The following is an 18,077-nucleotide window of genomic DNA, read 5'->3' as shown; positions in this document are numbered from 1 at the left end:
TTCCGCAACTTTTTAAACCCGGAAGTATTGCCCTATGGCAAGCTGCTGGATGTCCGTGTCTGTTTTAAAGATCGCTCTGAATGGGATCTCTATGAAAAGTCCGTAACAAAAATGGAATTATCTCTGTTTTTTGCTCAAAATGTGGTGCAATACCCATATTCAAAAGCTGATTACAAAAGAACTGCTCAAGGTAGGATGAAACGTTTTTTTTTGTTTGAAAGCAGAGGGTCTGTTCTTTCATTTGATATATTGTTTGTTTATATATTTGAAGAAGAACATTTTCTGGAAGGCATTAAACTTTTGTGAAAATCATGAAAAACGCTGGCGCTGGCTGGCAACTTTTTTTTAAAAACGCTGGCGGTGAAAGAGTTAAAGGGGATGAGAGCTGAGACTCTCATTGGTTCCCGTTACGCCCAAAACACACCAATTACTCATTAAAAGAATATGAACAACCCTTTTGTACCGTGTGCCCGGTGCACAAACCATTTTTCCCATCCTTAAATTAGCAAAAGTGAATTTGGACACGCCCATTTAGACCCTGCGCTTAGATCGTTAAAATAGGGCCCTTAAGGTTTCCACCTTGGTAATTGTTTGCTAATTGTGCTGACTTGAGTGAACAGTATTGAATGCTAGTGTTTTCTGTATGACAACATGGTGTAAGCACTGAGAAATGTTTCTGGAGCCTGCACTGTAAAAAAAAAAACCCGTAAAAAAACGGTAAAAAGTCTGGCAGCAAAGTTGCCAAACACTTACCCTCAAATTACAGTGAAAAACCTTAAATTATTTTACGGGAAAATTTTGTTTTTTGAAAACGGATATTTACCGTAAACATTTTCTGTATTTTTACAGTCAAACTGCTGTAGAAAGAATAAAAAATTTCATAAAATAAATCTCCATTGAATGTTAAACGAAAGTATAAATCTGTATATAAACTTTTAAAAATTGCAGAAATACCTTAAAATTACATAATTAAAACAAAGATTTCTGTTTTAATACAGTATTATTTAGTATATTTAAGGTAATACAATTTATCTACGAGAACTCCTTGTCAAAGTAAAGACTTTTCCATTTAAAACACACAAAAAATTTAGTATAATTACCTTCAGATACGCTAATTTAAAGCCTAATACCAGTATATTGATCGACTTAAACTTTTATTTTATGTCATTATTCAATCTATTTACAGTAAATTCCTGTAAAATATTGGGTTTATCCTGTACAAAAAAACAAGATCTTGTGATATTAAGTTTCATAAACATATTTTTAACAGTTATTTATTTATAAAAACGTTATTTGACAGTAATTATAGACATATCTAAACTAAATTTAAAAGCTTTTACCATTAATGTATGCAGGTTTACATTATATAAACATTATTTGACAGTAATTATAGACACATCTAAACTAAATTTACAAGCTTTTACCATTAATGTATGCAGGTTTACATTATATAAACATTATTTGACAGTAATAACAAGCAACTCTTCAATATATCTACATGTTTGTACCATTTAAATACTAGGGGGTTTACTTTATATAAAAATTATTTGGCAGTAATAACAAGCAACTCTCCAATATTTCTACATATTTTTTACCTTTAATGTATGGGGGCTTTACCTTATAAAAACATTTTTATTATGGTAATTATAAGCAACTTCCCAATATATCTACATACGTTTACAATTAATTTATGGGGGTTTACCTTATATAACCAATACTTGACATTAATTACAAAAACATCTCCAATAACTTTACATGCTTTTACCATTAATGTATAAAGGTTTACTTTATATAAACACTATATTATAGTGATTTAAGGCAACTATCCAATAAATCTATATTTTTTTACCATCAATGTATGAGGTATACTTTATATAAACATTGCTTTATACTAATAAAACTTTATATCAACATGACATTTACTCAATGCATGGGTTCACTTTATATAAACATAAATGGACAGTAATTACAAGCAATTCTCCCATATATGTAAAAATACACATGTTTATTTTATGTAAACAATATTTGATAGCAATTACAAGCAACTGCCCTATATATATATATATACACACAAATATATATATACACACACACATACTTTTTCCATTACATCTTACTTTATAAGCCAGTGGTTCTCAAACTTTTTCAGCGTGCGGCCCCCCTTTGTGGGTGCATTCCTTCGCGCCCCCCCAAAGAAAATTTATGACAAAAAACTGTTCTAAAACTTCACATTTTAATTAAACAAAACATACACAAAGTAGTGCTACCTTTTTTTTGGTTTAATTTCCCAGAATTCATTAGAATTTAATGTATTTTATAAAATGTCATAAAACTGGGGCCCCCCTGGCACCATCTCGCGGCCCGGACCCCAGTTTGAGAACCACTGTTATAAGCAACTCCGATATATACAGACCTTTCTTATAAGTGCATGGGACTAACCTTATATGAATATAATTTGACAGTAATAACAAGCAACTCCAATATATCTACAGACTTTTCTTAATAGTACATGGGATTTACTTAATATAAACATTATTTGACAGTAATTGCAACCAACTTTCCAGTTTATGTCCACACATTCTGTATTAGTATATTGTGTTTTAAATGTACAAAAAACAAACAGAAGGTCTATGTTAAGTGCATTTGCATCAACAACTTTTTCACTAAAAACATACATACATTTTCTGATATTTTACAGCAATGTCCTATCCATTCACTGCAGATCCCCATTTGAGATGTACATTTCCACTCAAAAGAAAAGTGTTCATTTTAATGTTAAGTGCATTCATTTGGTGCACTTTAAAAGCAAAATAAATAAGCTATGGCTCTATGAAGAATGTTACCCTCTTGTTAATAATTTTGGGCCCTATGCACACTATTCCTACACCCCATGACGATTTGTGCAAATTATGGGTGCGACTTCTGGCGTGTAGTATCAGTAAACCAACGTTTTCCATGATGATTACGTTCATAAGCGGCAAAATAAAGGCGCTCTAAGCGAATTGAAGCGTTTTAGACCATAAAACATTTTTTGTTACATCTCCTCACTATCTGCTTGCTGCCTGTCCGCTGATCAAACTGTAAAAAAACGCGATCTCTGTAGACAGCCTAGGCTTCACAAACGGCAATATCAACAAGTGGCCAAACCTATCATCACAAAACAAAACAAAGTATTCCAGCCAATAAACGACAAAAAGGTTTTGGGGGTAGGGGTTGGGCGCGTTCATGAAAGCACGGAAGGGAGGGGGAGGAGTTAGCTACGCTCCGTCTGTTTGAAAACAGTTTCAAACTTCAACAATAACTAACGTCTCGCAGATTCGCTTAGAGAGCATTTAAACATGTGGGAACACAGCTTGTTACACCTCAAACACAATAATGTTGTTATCCACATTATTTTCAAACGCGGGAGTAAGAGATGTGACGTATTTCCCTTCTTTGTGTGGGAGCTCAGTTTTAATGGCCAGCCAGCAGAAAACAGTGTGGTGGGAGCACGCATAAAACATGATTAAAACAGTTATGGTAAATATTTACTACACCAGCCATGTATGAGCCAGTGTGAGGATGAAATGAAGAAGTGTCCTGATACATCATATGAAGATATATTCAATCGTTTCATGTTGTTCCTAGGGGTGACGGGTCTTCAATGCATGCAAGTTTTTTTAAACTGGAATTTTAATCGACTTGAGTTTTTATGGCGACACATCAAGCTTCACGCGATCTGACAGCAGCAGTAACTTATCCTTCTCATTCAACACATTGTAAGCTATTTAATCTAAACATAATAAACATACTAAACTACTTTTACATGTATTCAGTATTGTTTTCGTTTTATGGAAATATTATTATGCAGTAGATAAGACATGAGATTATGAAAATATTTGCTTATTTAAAATAATAATTTAAAACAAAAGTAAGTGCAAACATATCATGGACTATTATAAACATTAACAAATAAGCAGTTTATGTCATATATAATATGTACTGTAAACGCATTTTTGTAATAATATATAGTAGCAGAATAAATAAACCAGAATATTTTTTTCAGCATAATTAGTTGTTTTTGAATAATTATTGTATTTATTGTTCATTGTCAGTTTCTACGAAAGGTTTTACTGGATGAATGTATGGATATTAGATACACGTGCGCCAATACACATTCAGTGTTTTTAAGAGATTTACTGCATTTGTATTAGCTATTATGGCAACCCCTAACTGCACAAATTACGCCGGTCTTCCTGGATTTCATAATAAGCATTAAAAAGCCAGTCACAATCGTGTCCCTCGCAATACGACTACCATTAGCTTTAGTGGCTCACCGGAAGTTTTATGAGCTCAAAGATGGCGGTGCCCGCATTTAAGTCAGAAATCAGGTGGATAAACAATTTGATCAAAGACACTGCATAGATATAAATTGTTATGAAAAAGCAAAAAAGTCAACAAATTTATTTAATGTTTTTCCAGCAACCCTAAATCAAAAAGAAATTTGTAAGTCATTTCCCAAACATTTCATTTTACTTTTAATTGACACATTGTAACATGTTTTATAATTCCTGTAAATATAATTAATCTTATTTCCACCTTATTTTGAAAAACAGATTGTGTCACGTGTATCCTCGGGTTACATTCACCAAGTCCGACCATACAGTCTATGAGTTTGATGCAATTTAAATAAATTGCATGTTGTGCTTATAGCCTCTCTTCAGGTAAGACTATCATACTGTAACACTTTGTAAAGTGAAAAACAATTACAGAAAGTCTCTAACCTGCCTGTCAGCTCGCTTAGGTCCTTTTAACTGCATTTACCTTAAAGTCTCTAATACGTGTGGACTCCAAATTTAGCAGCTAGCTTGATTGTTTTCTCACAAACGAGTGTCAGTGAAAACTAGGGCTGCAGCTAACGATGATTTTAGTAATCAATGCTTCTATAGATTATTTTAACAATTCATTGATGCGTCATTTAAGAAGTACTTTTGCTTGGCTCAACGTTGGCTTTTTGCTTAGTTAAAGGAATAGTCTACTCATTTTCAATATTAAAATATGTTATTACCTTAACCAAGAGTTGTTGGTGCATCCCTCTGTCGTCTGTGTGCGTGCGCGTGGGCGCTGGGGCGCGCTGCGGCGCTTCGATGGCATTTAGCTTAGCCCCATTCATGTAATGGTACCAATCAGAGATAAAGTTAGAAGTGACCAAACACATCAACGTTTTTCCTATTTAAGACGAGTAGTTATACGAGCAAGTTTGGTGGTACAAAATAAAACGTAGCACTTTTCCAAGCGGATCCAAAAGAGGAACTACACTGCATGGCGCAATAGCACTTTTGGGAGCACTCCGACTCCCCTGAAAAGTCCGCTCCCCTTCTCCCTCTCATAATGGGAGAGGGAGGGTGTTACTGCGCCGAGTCCAGGTACTCCCAAAAGTGCCACCACGCCATAAAACATAGTTCCTCCTCTAACTCCGCCCAGAAAAGCGCTACGCCTTATTGAATGAATGGGGCCAAGCCCAACGCCATCGAAGCGTCGCAGCGCGCTCCAGCGCCCACGCGCACGCACACAGACGACAGAGGGATGCACCAACAAATCCTAGTTAAGGTAACAACATATTATTGATATATGTTGAAATATGAAAATATGAAATAATATTGAAAATGAGTAGACTATTCCTTTAAAATATGTGATTTATGTGGGTCTTTTCCAGGAGTATGACGTGTTGATTAAGTATTAATTAGACATGTTTTTGATATTTGTTTATGTTAAATTAAGTACAATCCGAGTAATGCTGAAACGTTTTAAATTAAATTGGGGCGCTGGTGTGTGTCTCGCATTGAACATTACGTCGCGGCAGTTGTGTGTGGCCTTGCTATGACGACCAGCTGCATTTAAGGGGTACTATCTCTGAGTATGATCTGCAATGGAAAATGGAGCACGGACAGAGCTGGTACGGGTAATGGTTGTTTAAGTACCGTTCATGCTTAACATCTAGAAAATGCACATAGGCTTAAAACATGGTCAACTCCTTCAGTCAAACACAATAGAAGCTAAGTTCTTTCCAGTAACAAACAAGTTAATATATAATCAGTATTAATATAAAGATGTGAATGTGCATGCTAAAAAAAGTTCATTTGGCAGATTGATATTCACCCACGTCCTTTCAGAACTCCAACGATGGCTATGATCCTCTGTAGTGGCTTTCACCAGGCCTTGTCCTGAAAAATAAATAAGATGTATCATGCTTGCAAAAATTCCTACACATCAGCCGTGGCCACATTGTATTGTTTTCAATTTACACACAATGGCAACTTTGCCTCCCTCATCGCCAGAGCAGAGCCATTATGTTGCCACTCAACAATAATTTCAGTTTGGAGCTCGAATGAAAATTGAGCATGAACAAACTTTGCCTCTATTAATGCTTCTAATGCAGGAACATTAAAAGGCAGAGTCCACAATGTTTGAAAGCCAATGTTGATATTTGAAATCACCTAAACAAACATGCCCCTACCCCAATAGACTCTGGACCTTCTGTTGATAGACCCGCCGCACACATACACAACCCGGCAAGGATGTCGGTTAGTAGACACGCTCCTTACTGCTGATTGGCTATAAGTGTGTTTTGGTAGTCGGCTCGTCTCCTTTTCCAAAGCGTTTTTCAAACATTGTGGACTCCGCCTTTAAGGGGTTAAAATGTCTTAAAAGGGTTCAAGCTGCTCTGTAGATGTAATCAACAAAATCTTAAATCCACTTGTAAATAATCTGGATAAACCAGTTGGATTTCCATACAATCCTCACCTTGTGTTCATTAAGACGTGCTTTTCAGCTCTTCTTCGAACTCCTTTGCCGCTTCCCTCTTAGCTTCCAGGGTATCAGCCTATCATGTTCTCAGCCATCTGGGTCACCAGCAAAGTAGAGTTTAACTTCACCCGGGCGATTTAAACTGTAGAGCAGGTTCAGAGGCTGGCTGTGGGAGAGCTGTCTGGTCTGGTTCCGACTTCACCACCTGGTCCTTGGCCTCTTGATCCTTGTCAAACTGAACACAGAATATGAACCATAACATGGGTGAGAAAGAATTGATAAACCCCTTTAGGGTCATATGGACAAATGTACAAACATTAAAATGCTACACATAACGTTAACTTACCTGTCCAAGTGGATTTCTCTTCCAGAAAATGGCCCTAACGTGATTTCTTGTTATTGAACAAAGCATTTGGTTTGTTAGATAATGATAAACCCTAACACCATCAAATAATTTTACCTGCAGCCACATTTATCCTATTATGTCTGAGGGTCTTTCCCTTAACGGTTTCCAGCAATTAAAGAAAGGACTGGTGAAGGTGACATGAATCTCCCCTTTCAGTGCGCCACTTCAGGAGAAGAAAGACAAAAGGACAGAAAGTTGCTCAGATTTGTAGAATGAATGTAAGAAAGTTTATTTGGTTACTGAACATAGGACAAAAGATATTTACAGCAATTTCATTACAAACAAGGGGGGCAGCCGGAAAGGTGTAGGCTAAAGCCATGGATTATTACGCCTACCCTGTGTTACTTTATGAAATACAGTATGAAAATCATACTTAATACTATCCTTGGTTTTCGAATAGTACGTGGGTAAAATTGACTTACTGAAGTTGGTGAATGGGTCTTTCTGTTGGTTGTTCTCCCCCGATAAAAATCTTATTCCAATGCTTGATCTAAACAAGTAAACAAATCAAATATCTTTTCAATGTCATTATAAAGAGGTTATGTAAACATATACTCTAACGAATAAATGACTGTTTTATCACTTTAAGTTACTCATTCCCACGCTTTTTTTACCCCTCATGCGTTTGAGTTTTAAACTAACATTAGCTGACAACATTAATCATATAACGTCATATAAAACACAGCAATGTCAGATGGTAATGTACTACGAACACATTGAAATACGTGCTAATATCGCTACGCTAATAGCGAAGCAGTACAAAAACACACACAGCGATAACTTATTTAAGTTATCCTATGAGGTTGCAGTAACGTTATGCTACCCGTGTCCCTAAACGTTAGAGTGTTAATGAAAATGATCTCTTACCTGATATGCAACGAGCACCACTTGAGTATTTTTACAGACCCCGTACGACCCCTTCTTCTATTCACATTCCAGCTTTTGTTCTTCATTGACACATCAACTAAAATTCGCTGAAAATTTAAGAATTTAACAGGCAGATATAAAATAATCCAGGTCTGACAGAGAAATCAACGCAAAGCAGCAGCTGCTCCGACCGATAGTAACGGACGTATTTTCAAACTTAAAATAGGGGCGCAGAGCCGCGCACGATATCAACGTTTAAACAACAACTGACATTATTTTAATCATATCAACGTTAAAGGTAGATAATGTGCCGGCTGGGTAAATATAATTTACCTTTAGTGAAAGCTGAATATCCTGAAACGTCTCTGGCCACTGCCAGTATGGCGCGATCTTACGTTATGACGTATATCCCCCTCCCAAAGTCAAGCGATGTTATTGGTCGAGATTGCCTCTGCCGTACGATTCGTCCAATGATTGTACAACATTCAATTATTTGAATCTGCGCGCACTTTCTTGATACCTAAAGCACAGAGAGAGAGACTAGAAAAACAATTACGATGATTGTTTACACTTACACGGTTGTGTAATGTTTCAAGCATTTTAATGTCTTCAATTGCTTCACCCCCAGTTTACCAAAGCTCAAGTTTATGCTACAAGAGCCTTGGTTGAACTGTTGAGCCCCAGAATAAATTCCTAGTCTTTCACACATTGTTCACCTATTGTAAATTAAAAAAATATAGCACCCCATTGTAAAGCTTTATTCATAGTGTGGCTGTTTTCCCCATCAACCGGGAAAATTGTGTAGTGGCCTAATGATTTCACTGCAGTGAGGGCCTTGAATTTTGTTGAATACAGATTGACTTTGTGTCTTTAATGTTTTTAAAGTGAACATGTGCCAATATAGTCTATGGTCAATATATACGATAACAGAAAACCACTGTCAGGGCAGCATTTCAAACAGACAAAAAGGACAATTTCACCATTAAAAGCCAAGCCAAAAGAGGACATATCAGGACACAAGATTCAGTCCTTTCACATCAACAAGCAGACAGGCATTAGGAGGTTAGTAGTTTCCAGCATTCTTAAGCCTGGTTGTCTTGCGGAAAAACTGTCCCAAAGCATGATGCTCAGAGACTTGAGGCTGCAGCACCACTTGCCAGACAGCAGCACCTGATACAGTCCATGGGTGGGGTCTGAAAATGTTGCCATTCAATTTTTCTCTGCCACTTATGAAATTGTTACAGAACACTTCAGAATTGTAAACACTAAGTCAGTGCCTGACAGTAAAACACGGTAAATATGATGCATAAACAATCACTGACTATTCTTGATTTCAGAATAATATATTAAACTTAAGCTGTGCAATTATTACCTGTACAATAACTGTATAGGCCTATTTAGCTGTGCAACAATACCTCCTGCAGTATTTCATCTTTCGAGGCAATATTTTTAAATCTGTGTCTGTAGTATAACACACAGTAATTATTATGTTCAATTTTTATTTACAACATATCTGCATGAAAGGTAGCCTACATAGCTCTTTTTATTTTTTATTTTATGCATATATTTTTTATCTACCACTCTTATTTCTGCACTTGTTGAATCTTAAGCTGATGTGGCCAGCAAAGTTTATCTTTGCTTCTGAAATATAATACATTTCTTAATTGTATATTTCTGAATTGGTTGCAGGGGACTTGGAAGTTTTGCAGTTGCCCTGTATTTGATAGGTGTGAGGTGCTAATTTTAATTCCCAGCTGTCTGCATGCCATCTAACTGACATCAGAAGCCAAAGTTGATAAGATACAGACACAAAGTATGTACTGCAAAGTATGTACTGGAAAAAGAGCCTCAGGCCAGCATCTGTAATAGACTTTGGGGCTCATGGGCATGGACTCCGTAAAAGTGGGATGAAGATCACAAGATGGCCATTAATGACTGTGAAGTCAAAGACTTCTAACATGTTAGGATAGTACAAGCTTGTTTTACTCCATTCAGGTCGTCTGGCTCTGTCTGGCTCTGTTCTAAATACCCTCTGTGTACTGGTATTTTCATTCTGTATTTAGGCTATATGTTAGGGGAGTGGGCCTATGTATGATGTGAACTGGCTGCATTGTACTTTTTTTATTGCTGTGGTCGAAAACGGAAGTGTCCACAGCTAGCCACCGCCCGCCATTTCAGCAGCAATGTATAATGGCAATGGCATGCAACACGTCAGCCAAGTATGGGCAATGATGGCACTAGATCCATGATGGCAGGTAACATTTGGGCCAATTGTGGGTGGGAAGTATGTGGCCCAGATCAGTTTAATGATTGTAAGCCACATTTGAAAACTGTGATTTACAATAAATAATTATAAGAATTTAAGTATTTTTAGGCTTTCTAAATCTTAATGTAATTTAACCCTTTTTAAATAGTTTTGTAATAAAAGAAGCTAATGTATTTGGACAATTATGTTTGTTTACATTTCAGTTACATAAACATTTTTTCAGATCATGGTCAAGATAATTTTGTTCAAGTGATCCTGAACTTCCAGACGTTTTTCTTTCTGAATTTTAAAGTATTGATAACGTTTCTTGAGCTGTACCATGGATTGTTTCTATTTAAATTTGCTTTTGCGCGATTTTCATTGTAGCAGGGGGTTTATTCCTGCTCAAGATTTCTAACTTCAACGACTGTAAAGCTATCATTGTTTACGATCAAATGTCAGATAGCCTACTGTATATTACGCATGTATATCTTGTTCCCCAACGAGAATTTTGTATGTTGGTGCTTTTGTTAATAAAAAAAGTTAGATACTGTCTGTATAAATAAACGATATATGTTTCACTGTGCTTTTTGCCTGCCGAAGTGTTAAAAACGATCGCGTACATTAAGATGCGTAGTTTATTATGCAGTGCATCAAGAACCTACAAGCGGATGACATCAAAGTACTGCGAGAACGACTCGAAAAATCATGCGCAGGATTCTGATCTCAAATCCCTCTCGCGTTATTTTAACGTCATCCGTTTGTCCGTTCTTGCAACGCAGCAATATGTAGAACACCTTATCAAAAATGATTGAGATGGCCAATCAAATAAAAAAAAGGCGAGTGCCACTGGCCAATCACATAACAGATGACGAGCTTTCCTCTGCTTTCCTGTTGACGCAAGCCGAGCGGCGGCCAATCAAATAAACCAATAGGCGGGGTAACCATTACAGGAGCAACGCTGCCTGCGGCCATCATAACGGACACAGATTTCAAAGCGGGTGAAAGATACTAGTTGCCAACCGCCAATAAAAGTTAAAGAAGAAGAAAGAACAAGATTACTAGTAAGTACCTGAACTTGAGTATTTAAACTTTTTCAATCATTAAAATGTTTTAGTTTAAATGTCTAACAAACGAATAAAGGGATGCAAACGTTTACGTGATCATGTGGTATGTGTTAGGCTATTGCAGTTTGACGGCCATTATTAGCTGTTTTCTATATGTTAGGCATAAGAATTACTGTAATCATATTATTAATGAAGTTAATTAAATTGGTTATCTGGTCTTCCCGTTGTTAGAACATTTATTAAAAAAAAAAATATTTGAAAATGTATTTCTGTAACGTTTTAATTTCTTTTTTGGTGAAAGTGTGTCAGGTCTGTGTTCATCAAGACTTGGAAGACTCTGGAGTAGGACAAAAAGGATGATGGGGTGTATATTCCAGTAGACACGTAAAACATCAAGGTAAATTAAATGTTGAGGCTCATGTTGTCATCTTTTTGTTTATATCCACCTGTTTCTTGACGTAAATGCGGGCGCCGCCATCTTTGAGCTTTCCGGTTTATGACTTCCGGTGAGCCACTATAGCTAACGGTAGCCTATTACGAAGGACACAAGTGTGCCGTTTTGTGCAATTAGGGGTTGCTATAATAGCTAACACAAATGCAGTAAATCTCTACAAAACATTTGTTTTAACCCCATCCAGTAAAACCTTTCATAGAAACTACCAGTAAACAATAAATACAATAATTGTTTAAAAACAACTAAAATGCTGATAAAAAAATATGCTGATTTAACGTTAGCTGATTTATTTATTCTGCTACTATATATTATTACAAAAATGTGATTACAGTACATAATAAACATGACATAATCCGCTTAGTTAATGTTTATAATAGTTATAATAGTTATAATGTGTTTGAACTTATTTTTGTTATGTTTTAAATAAAAAAGCAAATACTTTCATAAGCTCATGTCTCCACCTGCGTAAGAAGCGATATTTTCATAAACGAAAACAATACTTAATACATATGGAGTAGTTTAATATGTTTATTAGGGTTTGTTCAAATAACTTACACGGGTTGGTTGAATGATACTGCTGACTGTGTCAGAAAGCATCTTTTGCAGCGATTTTTGTGTGAGCATATCAATGAACACCCCTGACCACTCGGTGAGTTTCACGTCTTTGTAAACGAAAGTTTAATGCATTTTAGGAAGGATTGTTCCAGTGCACCTATAGACCCATTATAGAGGTGGGAGGTGATACAAGAAACACCTGAAAATTCTCGGGGCAGCCACATATCTCGAAATTTCAGTCAAAACCGTTCTATTTCATCATAAACAATCCGAAAACAGGGCTTTAAGTGTAAAATGCCGAACTTGTCATTTAAGTACATGCTCAGATCTCATTTGCTTTTGAGTACCTTAATGAAAAGTACGTCTTTAAGGTCTAAGCTATGTTTCATTTTATTTAGACATTTAACACTTTCGTCCAAAGCAACTTCTAATGGTCTATCTGTCTGTTTTGAAGTATATCTTTATGCTTTTAATTGCTGTATTATATGGCTTTGGCTTAATAACAAATATTCATTTGCATCTATTTTCTTTAATATAACAGTGGGCTGCTGTAATGTTTACGTCTATGGAAAGAGGAGCTGAGAAGCAGTACTTCTTGTTGAGGACAATCTTGAACACTTTCTCATACACATTTATTATTATTATTAGTGTTGGATTGTTTTTGTTTCAATTTTATTAATTGTATTGTTTTAATTTTTCGATCGATTTGAAATTACCTCAGTTAGATTCATGCTAATACTTTAACTGGAACTTGTATCTTTGCGTAAAGCTGACTGTAGAGTTGGTTTCACATACACATGAAGTTGTAGTGTTTCTAATTAACTTAAATAACTTTTAAGTTCAGTTTGGTTCAAACTTGTATTTACCCATGGTAATTCATTTAAATTTTAATTCATGCTAATATGTTAATTTCAATGAAAACTTCTGTATTTGTGTATAGCTGGTCATTTGGGCAAACTATGTTTCACACACCAGTGTAACTGTCACAATGTTTTTTTATTTTATTTTTTATTTTCAGTTTGTTCTAAACTTCTGTTTGTTTACTAAGAATTAAATTGCTTTGTAATTTAAGTTGTTGGTGTTAGATTCATGCCAATAATGTATTTGAACAAACTAGTATTTTTGTTTATTGCTGGCAGTTTATATTAGAATAGTTCTAACACATACAATGTGGATGTCGTAGTGTTATTGACTTGTGTGTTATTGATTAATAAAAATGGCAAATAATTTCAAAGTAATTTTTTGTGTTATTTATTAAAATAATTTGGGCAAGATCAGGCTGAGTTATGGCTCAGTTTTGGAAGTTCTGGTTAAATGCTGGTTTTAATATGGTGACTTATGGCTGAGAACTGGTACCAATGTTAGAACCTGATCTGGGCCGGTTATGGGATATTATCTGGCCCTTGTCTGTAATCCAGAACTGGGCCATTGTAGGGCCGTCATTATTTGTTGTATGTGGGCCAAGGAAAAACTTCTTTTACTTTTGCCAAAATTGCTATGTGGGTCCTTAAATTAATGGGATAAGAATGTAGATATATTGGACAGTTGCTCTTAAATACTATAAAATAATGTTTATATAAAGTAAACCCTATTCAGTAATGATAAAGTAATGTAGATATATTGGATAGTTGCTTTTATTTACTATAAAACAATTTTATATAGATATATTAGATAGTTGTGTGTAATCACTATAAAAGTAAATTTATTCAACGTAAACCTATAGATTAATGGGAAAAGTACGTAAGTGTATTTGATAATTCCTTGTAATTACTATAAAAGTATGTTCATTTAAAGTAAACCCTGTAAATTAATAGGTAAAGTCTGTAAATATAATTGATAGTTGCTTTTAATTACTATAAAGTAATGTATTTATAAAGTTAACTTCATTCATTAATGAGAAGAGTCTGTAGATATATTGGATAGTTGCTTTTAATTACTATAAAAGTATGTTTTTTTCAAATTAAACCCTATACATTAATGGGAAAAGCATGTAGATATATTGGATAAATGCTTGTAATTACTGTGCAATATGGTTTATATAAAGTAATGACCATAAAAATATGGCTTTGCAAGCTATTATAATGTGATCTTATTTTTTCTACAGTTCAAAAACAAAATTTAACAGGAATTTAATATTAATAGATTTGATAATCCCATAAAATAAAAGCCTAAAGCTGTTAAAATACGGTATTTAAAGTAATGTTATGTAACTTTTTTTGTGTTTTACATCTAAAAATCTGTACTTTGACAGATAGTTCTTGTGGATGTAATTGATAATGTTATGAATTTACCAAAGAATACTGTGTAAAAAAAGAAGACTTCATTTAATTTTATCATTTTGAGGTATTTCTGCAATAATATCCAGTTTATATGCAGATTTATTCATTTCTTTTACATTCTACAGACATTTTTTAATGGGATTTTCTTTTCATTCTTCAGCAGTGGAACTGTAAAAATATAGTAAATTTTACGGAAAATATCTGTATTTTAAAAAACAGAATTATTCCGTAGAATAACTTAAGGTTTTTTACTGTAATTTGAAGGTAAGTGTTTGGCAACTTTGCTGCCAGACTTTTTACCCTTTTTTTACGATTGTTTTTTTACATGTATTTACCTTAAATTTAAGGTTTCATATTAAAAAAACATATAGTTGTCTTATTTTTAAATATGTGATTTTTTTTGTATTTTTACATAGAATTCAATGTAATTTAACATTCAAGCCAATTAAAAATAAGAATAATCCTGTAAAAAAACTATGATTTCTCATTAAGTGAAATTACAGTTTATTAATTTTATTTTATGGTTAATGTTTTTAACAAAAGTTTTTTTCTTTATTTTAATGACATTTACACGTAATGTAAAAAAAACAGAAAATTTCAGTAAAATAATACAGTATATTTCTGTGAAAAAAATTTTTTTTTTTACAGTGTGATGAAATCGTTATAAATACATGTTTAATCTTGTAAAATACCCTCAATGTTACAGTCACTGGCGTCCAGAATGAAAGAGTACATTACAACTTGAACCCATTGTGCGAGCTGTCTCTTTAGTACCACATGGTTTATTTACATGTTGCTGCTGATTGGGCTGATTGACACACCCACATAACAAAAGAAAATGTATCTCAAACCCTGTTGCACACCGGTGCACACCGTTTCCAGGAAACCATAGCAAAACGTTGGGCACCGTTTTGAACTTGAACATGCCCCAGGTAAACAAAGCGATAGAGAGAGGCGGGGAACCGTATTTAAATGTAAGCGCGTCGGGAGAAAGTTCATTTACCAAAAAGAAGAAAGTTAAGTCATGAGTGAAAACCGAAAAAGCAGCAGCATCTGGCTGCAAATTAATAATAATGGAGACTGCAACGCTGTGTTTAATAGTTTAATTAAAGGTTTTAATATAATGTTAAAGAACAGTAACTGATTTTATAAAGGATTTTATAAAAATAATTGATACAAAAATTGCATACAAACACACAAACCATTCTCAATTTCTAAATTGGCCTAAAAATGAAGTCTCACAGTGATATTAAATGAAGAGCCGGAGCCAAAAGAGCAGAATCTATGAAAAGAGCCGGACTGCCCATCACTATTAATTAGCTGCTTCAGGTGTGTTTCATTATAGTTGGAACTAAACTCTGCAGGACACCAGCCCTCCAGGAGCAGGATTGGACACCTCTGTTCTATGGCATCATGAAGCACCTTTATTTTTAACAGTGGTAGGTACCAGAAGTAATACATTTACATTTATGCATTTGGCATACACTTTTATCCAAAGCGACTTACAGCTCATTACAAAGAATACATTTATTTTTTATTAGTATGTGTGTTCCCTAGATTCAAACTTATGGCCTTTTGCGTTGCTAACACAATGCTCTACCACTAAGCTGTACAAGATCATTAACACAGTAACACATTTTCCCCTTAGTAATGTTTGAAAAATAAATAAATAAAGGGGATAAGTAATGTATGTGTGCATGTTATAATGTAATTGAGTGAACGCTGTGAGGCGTTACCATATTATATAGGCAGACATGAGTAAAAGCCAGTTCAGTTCAACCACATACGGTCTCCCTTCTTAAATACATTACTGTATAACCTTTACAGGGTATATGCAGGAATCATAGATATGAATTTACTACCTTTTACTACCTTTTTTTACCACCTCCAAAATATTTTTTACTACCAACACGACATTAAGCAGCAGCCTGTTTTTGGGGGTGTGGGTGGGGTATGCAAAGCACCACTTACTACTTACTATAAGTACTTAGGTATAAGTGTCATACCCATACTTCATATTAGGTACACTAATGTTTAATTATGAAGGGCCATATAAGACAAATTTCATTCTGGCACTCTCACACACATTCATTCTCCTATCACATACATGTACTTTTACTCTGACACACTTACATTCTACTTTCACATACATGTATTCTCCTTTCACATACATACATTTCTACTCTTACACACTTACATTCTCCTTCCACATACATATATATTTTCCTCTCACATACATGCATTCTCCTTTTACATACATGCATTTTTACTCTCACGCACTTACATTCTCCTTTCACATACATATATTTTTTCCCCTCACATACATGCATTCCCCTTTTACATAGGCTACATGTATTTCTACTCTCACACACTCACATTCTCCTTTCACATACATATATTTTCTACTCCTACACACTTACATTCTCCTTTCACATACATCTATAGAATGTATGTATGTCTGAAGAAAATGTGCGTATGTAAGAGAAGTATGTACGTATGTGTGAGAGAGAGTATAGTGGAAACGGAAGGCGTATGGTGGAAAAGGAAGCCCTGTGACCAGCGGCTTTTATTTTGAAAGGACTTTTATTTAAAAACTAATAAAGGCTTTGCACTTTATTAATGGTCATGCACTGCGTACATACATCTTCGTTTGCACAATTATTCCATCAGCAGGGCCGACACCCATCCTTTAAAATACAGAATCATCCAGTATTTGAGAATTAAATAGCTCATCCGTTTTAAATCATTGCGGAGGCTGGAGAAAGCTCGCGGATGACGAAGCTGGAAGCAGCTCGTGGAGGCCGAAGCTGGAGGCAGCTCGCGTCCACGTCCGAAAGTTTTAGAGCTGGGAGAAGTCAAATGCAGGCTGGAAATTGTCAGTGGAAAATAGTACAGTATAAAGCCAACTGCACTATTTGTCAGCGAGTCTGCTGGTGCTGCAGATGCATAAGGAGAGCAATTCCCGCAATGTTAGAGCTTACAGCAATCAATTTATCGTTTCACGATTCTTCACGCCTCAGGCATCTTCAGAGGTAGCATAACAGTTAATAATGTTAATGTAAACGAATCTCATCCCGACGTTATAATATTTATTTTCTAAGGCTGAGTCATACACATAAGCATTTATTTAATGAGAGTTAGAGAGATAATTCAATGATAATTTTTAAAAATAGTGTGTTTTAATACTGATTTAATCAAATACAAATGTAAAAAGTTTAAAATTATTAGTCTTGTATGCCATTGATAATTCATTTTTTAAATATTAATTCGTTTTCTTTTTATGTCAGTCTGCCCCTTATCTCTGTTTGTTAGTCACGTTTTGCGTTTGTACATTTTGAGTGTTTACTAGCGTTGTTTTGTGACTTTGTTAGTTTCACGTATCGTTTTCTGTATTAAAGGAGCGCGTGCCACCCAACGT

General features: G+C 35.0%; 2 long non-coding RNA genes across 2 annotated transcripts; one reads left to right on the top strand and one right to left on the bottom strand.

The window, feature by feature from the left end:
- Positions 1-1,242: 1,242 nt before the first annotated feature.
- On the bottom strand, positions 1,243-10,408 carry LOC129451034 (uncharacterized). Its single transcript, XR_008646562.2, has 6 exons — positions 8,393-10,408; positions 8,060-8,166; positions 7,615-7,682; positions 7,133-7,355; positions 6,784-7,021; positions 1,243-6,203 (listed from the first exon to the last, which is right to left on the bottom strand). It is a non-coding gene; the product is annotated as an uncharacterized lncRNA (long non-coding RNA).
- A 594-nt stretch (positions 10,409-11,002) lies between these two features.
- On the top strand, positions 11,003-13,614 carry LOC129451035 (uncharacterized). Its single transcript, XR_008646563.2, has 3 exons — positions 11,003-11,368; positions 11,673-11,768; positions 12,922-13,614. It is a non-coding gene; the product is annotated as an uncharacterized lncRNA (long non-coding RNA).
- Positions 13,615-18,077: the final 4,463 nt, after the last annotated feature.

The sequence above is a fragment of the Misgurnus anguillicaudatus genome, chromosome 2, assembly GCF_027580225.2.
Source record: "Misgurnus anguillicaudatus chromosome 2, ASM2758022v2, whole genome shotgun sequence".
Classification (NCBI taxonomy): Eukaryota; Metazoa; Chordata; class Actinopteri; order Cypriniformes; family Cobitidae; genus Misgurnus; species Misgurnus anguillicaudatus.
Note: the sequence above shows the minus strand (reverse complement) of the source record. Positions and strands in the feature narration are given on the sequence as shown.